Below are 6,576 nucleotides of genomic sequence, written 5' to 3' on the forward strand. Positions count from 1 at the left end.
TTGGAGTAAATGATTCTTCATGATGGAGAACTCTCTTAGGGAAGATCTGAACTTGTGCTGGTCCATCATATGTTTCTGAGGTCCTGTCTGAGTAGTGTAACTATTGTATATTAGGAGAAAAGGCACTGACTCTAAATGTATTGGACCATCAATACACACACAGGTGCAGTCTCTGTTATCTCTGAATTTTAATAACTGACCAATGAGAAGCTTCTAGAAGCTCCTTACAGCATTACATGTTGTTTAGGAAAAACTTTTGGCCTTGTCTGTACATGCTGTGAGCTAAATCTAATGCTAGCTCTTATTCCCTATTCGAACATCAGTGTGTGTGGGGCTGAAATGTATGCTAGCCAAAAATATGTGCCCCCGGTGGTTGTGTTGCAAAGGAGAGGTGAAGTTTTGAAGTATGCGAGAAGCGGGACACGTGTGTGTGTGTGTGTGAGAGAGAGAGAGTGAGTCACGTAGCCGAGACTGAACAGAGCGAAGCGGCGTCTCGGTGCCTTCCGGTCTCCCGAATCGAGAGCGAGAGCAGCCTGACCTCTACCCACCCACACACTGCCCTGTCTCAGGTACACAACTGTGTTCTAACACACCACTGCCTGCTGGGAGCTTGCTACTCTCTCTCTCTCTCTCTCTCTCTCTCTCTCTCTCTCTCTCTCTCTCTCCATCTCTCTCTCTCACACACACACACCCCTGCCAGTGGTTTGGGAATTTGTTCGGTCTCTTCAAGCTGATTTTCTGCATATTTCTGTATTAAAAAATGGTGGATGTGGATTGTTTTTCTATAAAAAAGTAGGTGTAAAAGGTCTCAGTTCTCCTCCTCCTCCACTTCACATTTTGTTCTCTGTCTGTCTCTCTCTCTCTCTCTCTCTCTCTCTCTCTTTTTCCTTTACAATTTACTTCCACACCTTTCCTGTCTCTCATGTTCTCTCTCTCTCTCTCTCTCTCTCTCTCTCTCTCTCTCTCTCTCTCTCTCTCTCTCTCTCTCTCTCTCTCTCTCTCTCTCTCTCTCTCACACACACACACACACACACAAAGTGTGGGAGAAATATAGGAAGGAGGAAACAAAAAACAAATGTATTAATTCATTAATCAATTAAGAAGGAACGATTGAAGAAAACGTTATAAATTCGTTGTTATCCTGCCACAGAAAGGATTTGTGTATATGGCAGATTTAAAAGAGAAAAAACATCCATTGTTAACATTTGACAAAAATAAACTCCAATAATAAATCATTAAAGTGTAAATGTTGTGCTATAAATATACGATTTGTTTGTTTTTATCTCGACTATAGTTTAGTGAGATATTTTTTAACCTCCTGGAGCTAATGTTGCTAACATGCATTGAGAGCTAATAGCCTCTGGTTTAGCATGATACACACAGTGGGTCTAAAAGCAGCACACACTCATCTCGAGGACTTCACACCTTAAAATACTCAGATTATAAATATTTTTTTTTAGACTGCTCTTAGTGAAAGTGTTGAGCTTAGCATATCAGTGTACCGGATACAAAACCGTAATCAAATCATTTTTAATTAATTTTTTATTTCTTTTCTGCTAGTTGCATGCCTGCTTGAGTTTTCTAACTAGTAGAATTGAGTTTTTCTTGACTAGCATGATGAAGCTGTATTTGCTTACTTCCTTCATTATTTTCGGTACATTTTAAAAGTCCTGAGATAATTAGTACCTAGCGACGTGCATGCTAATCTTTTTTTTCTCTGAAATTATTTTCATTGTAGTTTTATGCTAAAGTTTTTTTTCCAGTGTTATTTTATTAACCCTGAGCCCTGAATTAAAGTTGTGCAATCAGGGACTCAGTGTTAGACGTAAGCCCTGGACTTTTCAACGCTTTGTCGAGTTTTCATGTAATAATGTGTTTTGATATAAGATCCACAGACAGGATATGAATCTGTAAAGCCTCTGGATTTCAGTACAGTTCATATTAACACTGAGATCTCAGCTATAGATGTCGGCTTTTATCCTTTACTTCATGGGAGCAGTAATCACCCTTATAATAAAATCTTCCTGGCTGTGTTTCAGTGATTTCCCATCATCCCCAGTGTGTGTAGTCACACTCCTGATTAACAGCGCCTCTTAGTGTCCACATGGCACAGTACAGCACCACAGTAAGCAGAGAACAGAGCACCAACCTCATCGTTAGTCTGATCAGTCTGCATAGGGGTGTGAATGTATTACAGGAGTTAAATAAATTCGCCTGAAATCCTAAAAACACACGCATGACAGGTGCTGATGTCATTTCCTGTCATCTAGCAAGAGTTGTGATTGAATAAAATAAATGCTTGATAATGTGTGCTGTTGTTGGAGAAGCAGAACGTGACATAGAAATGACATGGTTTCACATTGGATTGGATTTGTTGCCATTTTGTCTGCGTTTATTTTGTTTTTGATCCAGTTTTTGACTCTGTGATGTTCAAGTAACACTGAAGAACATTTCTACAGCGGAAAAAAAATAAAAATAATATATATATATATACAAACCATAGTATTAATTTATTTACTTATTTATTTATTCCTACATGTTTATTTCTTGCCTTCTTAAATAATTATTTAATTTCTGTCTATTTTATTTATTTAATTATATCTAGTTAGTTAGTTAGTTGGTTAGTTAGTAGTTTATGTGTTTGCAATAAAATAGCATTTACTTATTTACTTTTGCAGATTTAGTTATTTTAATAATTATTTTCTCACTTTTGTTTTATTATTATTATTATTATTATTATTATTATTATTATTATTATTATTATTATTATTATTATTATTATTAGATTCTTTGGTTAGTTAGAAGAATAATTAAATAGTTCATTCTTCTTATTCTTTCGTCTTTTTCTATTACAGGACACCACAGTGAATCATCTGTTTCCATCTAACTCTATCCTCTACTCTCACACCAATTTCCTTCATATCCTCTTTCAACACATCCATATCTCTCCTCTTTGTCCTTCCTCTTGACCTCTTACCTGGCAGGTTCATCTCCAACATCCTTCTACCAATATAACCATCTCTCTCCTCTGTACATGTCCGAACCATCTCAATCTAGTCTCTCTGACCTTGTCCCCAAAACAGCCAACCTGAGCTGTCCCTCTGATGTGCTCGTTCCTAATCCTGTCCATCCTCATCACTCCTAAAGAGAACCTCAACATCCTCATCTCTGCTACCTCCATCTCTGTCTCATGTCTTTTCCTCACTGCTACAGTCTCTAACACATACAGCAGAGCTGCTCTCACTACTGTCTTCTAAACCTTTCCTTTGATTCTTGCTGGCACTCTTCTGTCACACACAACACTCTTGACACTCTTCTGTCACACACACAACACTCCTGACACTCTTCTGTCACACACACAACACTCCTGACACTCTTCTGTCACACACAACTCTCTTGACACTCTTCTGTCACACACAGAACACTCCTGACACTCTTCTGTCATGCACACAACACTCCTGACACTCTTCTGTCACACACAACTCTCTTGACACTCTTCTGTCACACACAGAACACTCCTGACACTCTTCTGTCACACACACAACACTCCTGACACTCTTCTGTCATGCACACAACACTCCTGACACTCTTCTGTCACACACAACACTCCTGACACTCTTCTGTCACACACAACACTCCTGACACTCTTCTGTCACACACAACACTCCTGACACTCTTCTGTCACACACAACTCTCTTGACACTCTTCTGTCACACACAGAACACTCCTGACACTCTTCTGTCACACACACAACACTCCTGACACTCTTCTGTCATGCACACAACACTCCTGACACTCTTCTGTCACACACAACACTCCTGACACTCTTCTGTCACACACAACACTCCTGACACTCTTCTGTCACACACAACACTCCTGAAACTCTTCTGTCACACACAACACTCCTGACACTCTTCTGTCACACACAACACTCCTGGCACTCTTCTGTCACACACACAACACTCCTGACACTCTTCTGTCACACACAGAACACTCCTGACACTCTTCTGTCACACACAACACTCCTGACACTCTTCTGTCATGCACACAACACTCCTGACACTCTTCTGTCACACACAACACTCCTGGCACTCTTCTGTCACACACACAACACTCCTGACACTCTTCTGTCACACACAGAACACTCCTGACACTTTTCTTCAACCACTCCAACCTGCACTCGCCTCTTCACCTCTTTCCCACACTCCCTGTCAATTGGAAGGTTGACCCTAAATACTTAAACTCTTTCTTGACCTCAGCCCACTGTAACCTCACTTGTTCTACTTTCCTGCCTCTCATTCATACACATGTATTCTGTCTTACTACCACTTTCATCCCTCTTCTTTCTAGAGCAGACCGCCACCTTCCCAAGTGTTCCTCCACCTGCTCCCTACTCTCACTACAGATTGCAATGTTATCTGCCAACATCACTGTCTATGAGTTTCCTGTCTGACTTTATCTGGGACTCAAACCCGAGAATTGATGTAGCCCCACCTCCACCTTGAACTCCTCTGTCTGACCTACAGCACATCTCACTACTGTCATACTCCTCTCAGACATATCCTGAACTACTCTGACGTACGTCTCTGCCACTCCTGACATCCTCATACAGTACCATAGCTCCTCTCTCAGCACCCTGTCATACGCTTCCTCTAAATCCACAAAGACGAAGTGCAGCTCCTTCTGACCATTTCTGTACTTCTCTATTAACATTCTCAGAGCAAAAAATGCATCGGTCATGCTCTTTCTGGGCATGAAGCCATACTGCTGCTCACAAATATCCACAACACAATAAAACAGTTTGTTTCCCTCTTCAATACTACATGTTTTGCTCCCCTTCCCCTCCTGCACACACAGTATATCTACCTTTCTTTTCTCCATCATGTCCACCAAGTCTCTACCTTTCCCTGTTATTGTACCAATGTCAAAAGTCCTTTACTCTTCTCCCTCCTCTCCTTCCTCCACCAACAGTAATTTCCATCAGCACCCTGTAGGTCGACAGCATCGGTGGCGGTCGTTGTTAACCTGGACCTCAACTAATCCAGTGTGGAATTTACACTGGCGACTGCCATGTTTAAGTTTGGCAAGTTTTACACCAGATACCCTTCCTGACACAACCCTCTCTATTTATCTGGGCTTGAGACTGGCACAGAAATCACTGGCTTGCAACCCTGTGGCTAGATTAATAAATAAATCGTTAATGAAATGAAAGATATTTTATATATATGTACTTTATTTATTTATGTGTTTGTTTGTTTAATTATATAAAAAATATAATTATTGATATATTAATAATATCATTATTTTATTTTATATTATTATTATTACGTATTTCTTGCTGATTTGTTTAATTAGGTTGTGTTTAAGGTAACAAAACCAGGCAGAGGGACACCTTAAAAACACAAAATCACACCTAGTTTGTGTTTAATCTCAGGTTTGTGTTTAATCTCAGGTGTGGGTTTAATCTCAGGTTCGTGTTTAATCTCAGGCATGGGTTTAATCTCAGGTTTGTGTTTAATCTCAGGCGTGGGTTTAATCTCAGGTTCGTGTTTAATCTCAGGCGTGTTTTTAATCTCAGGTTTGTGTTTAATCTCAGCCATGGGTTTAATCTCAGGTTTGTGTTTAATCTCAGCCATGGGTTTAATCTCTGCTTTGTGTTTAATCTCAGCCATGGGTTTAATCTCAGTTTTGTGTTTAATCTCAGGCGTGGGTTTAATCTCAATTTTGTGTTTAATCTCAGGCATTTGTTTAATCTCAGGTGTGGGTTTAATCTCAGTTTTGTGTGTAATTTCAGGTGTGTCATTTAATATCATTTTATAGTTTATGGGCTAATTTAAATACTGCAAAACAAACACTTCTGTAGTAAAGCAGCAGCAAGGTGTTGTGTGGTATTTAATGTCGTCTTCATGCAGAAAATGTAGAAAAAATCCTGAAGCTCATGTAATGAAATTCTTTAAAACATAGAAGCCTGGAAATGGAATACAAATTTCTGGACACATACTTAATTTTAGTTGAAATGAATTTGGAATGTAATGTGGAATAATTCCATCATTTTCTAAACATCTGTTTTTTTAACCTACGATTTTTTGTTTGTTTGTTTTTTAAGAAAATCAGCAGTTTGTTTATTTCGGTCCTGCTCAGATACATGGGTCTGTCTCCCAAATTGATTAAAAAAACATTCAAAATGATTATAATCAGATTCAATTCTATTCTGTTTTTATTTGTAAAGCACTTTTAATAGTGGACAAAGCAGCTTTACAAATAAATTCAGGACATTTTAAATGTTATATTTATTTCTAATCCAGAGGCGATGATGGAGAGATGAAATAGTGACTAAGACGATAAAGATAAAGATAAAGATAACGATAACGAACTGATGGTAAAAAATGTAATCACTGGTAATTGCTGTGGCTTCTACAACAGCACAACACGGTGGTTTATTACTTACTTCATCTGTTCGGAATAAAAGGTTCTGATTTATCAGCTTCAGTGCGTCAGCCATGATTATACAAATTACACATTTCATGATGAAGAACGTATAATCACTCTCGCACGGCTCTCAGATTGTTTTCTCTG

The sequence above is a fragment of the Tachysurus vachellii genome, chromosome 7, assembly GCF_030014155.1.
Source record: "Tachysurus vachellii isolate PV-2020 chromosome 7, HZAU_Pvac_v1, whole genome shotgun sequence".
Lineage (NCBI taxonomy): Eukaryota > Metazoa > Chordata > Actinopteri > Siluriformes > Bagridae > Tachysurus > Tachysurus vachellii.